Below are 1,314 nucleotides of genomic sequence, written 5' to 3'. Positions count from 1 at the left end.
TATGTAGCGCATATTTCCTAATTTGAATTTGAACACTTCGAACTCACTCGTCACACTGTTCTATGGTTTAGTCCGATATGAGCTAGCAGAGGGACCTAATGGACCTATAGATCATGGGCTCCAACATCCAAGATTAACCGGTTAAACTCATTAACCTTGTTAACCAACATTCGTTAACTACTAGGACACTCCACTATAGCCTAGTAGTTGCACTCCCCTCACTATAGATATATTTCTGTCCATTTGATATAACCATGATTAATAAGTCGATCCTTCACAGGTTGTTCGTAACTAGAGCTGGGTCAATTTAACTTTTGTACACCCATTGTACACCCATTGTTCCTATTATCAAACATACCTCTTAACTTTTGTACACCCATTGTTGGGCAACCCATAGTAAAAAGTCTTTATTTACATCCCAAGACTTTATACTTACCATTTTAGGAAACAAAGAAAAAGAAAAGAAGAAGAAGAAGAAGAAAGCTCTCTGTTCTTATTATGTTCTTGTTTTGTTCTAAACGACATATTCTCATCGAGGACTTCATGTGTTTCCTACAATACAACAAAATACGACCTTAATACCTAGGCTCAAGAATTCATACATACGTTTCAAAGTGCATAACAAGGGCATTTGGTCTAGTGGTATGATTCTCGCTTTAGGTGCGAGAGGTCTTGAGTTCAATTCTCGGAATATGCCCCTTTAAGAGATTGTAGAATTAAAGATATTTACGAAGTAAATAAATACACATTAAAATAACATAAGTTAAATACAGAGGTACGGGGATCGTTACCATGCATGTAGTCTTGCTTCAAAAATGATCTTCAACCAAAATAATTTGAGCGGAGTCATTCATAATCTCAAACCTACAAGGTAGGTTCTAAAGCACAAAAACATGTGGATAAATTTTAAATATAGAGGCGCATAAAACATATGGACTAGCAACTAAAAATGATAGATTCATTACAAGGGCATTTGGTCTAGTGGTATGATTCTCGCTTCGGGTGCGAGAGGTCTCGAGTTCGATTCTCGAAATGCCCCCTTCAATTATATCAAGTTGTACAAAGAAATAAAGATGTTTGAAAAAAAAAGAAGAAGAAGAAGCTATATTTAATCTTTTTAATTATAATTTATAAGTGTTTTTATAACATATTAATTGAAGAATACAGAATTGTGTATGTAAGATTCTCTTCCAATCTTGGAAACCATACCACTTTCAAATTAGAGAAAGTCATGATGGTAGTACCATTTATTTTCTATTCAAATTATTCCATGAGGGCTTGAGAAAGTCTTGCAAAAGAAGATGATGGTAGTAC

At 34.6% G+C, this 1,314-nt stretch overlaps 1 non-coding gene across 1 annotated transcript; it reads left to right on the top strand.

The window, feature by feature from the left end:
* The first annotated feature begins 967 nt into the window (after positions 1-967).
* On the top strand, positions 968-1,039 carry TRNAP-CGG (transfer RNA proline (anticodon CGG)). Its single transcript has one exon. It is a non-coding gene; the product is annotated as a tRNA-Pro (tRNA).
* Positions 1,040-1,314: the final 275 nt, after the last annotated feature.

The sequence above is a fragment of the Cucurbita pepo genome, chromosome 3 (genome assembly GCF_057944985.1).
Source record: "Cucurbita pepo subsp. pepo isolate OVF chromosome 3, ASM5794498v1, whole genome shotgun sequence".
NCBI classification, from domain to species: Eukaryota; Viridiplantae; Streptophyta; class Magnoliopsida; order Cucurbitales; family Cucurbitaceae; genus Cucurbita; species Cucurbita pepo.
The sequence above is the reverse complement of the archived record's forward strand: the minus strand, read 5'-3'. Positions and strand labels throughout refer to the sequence as shown.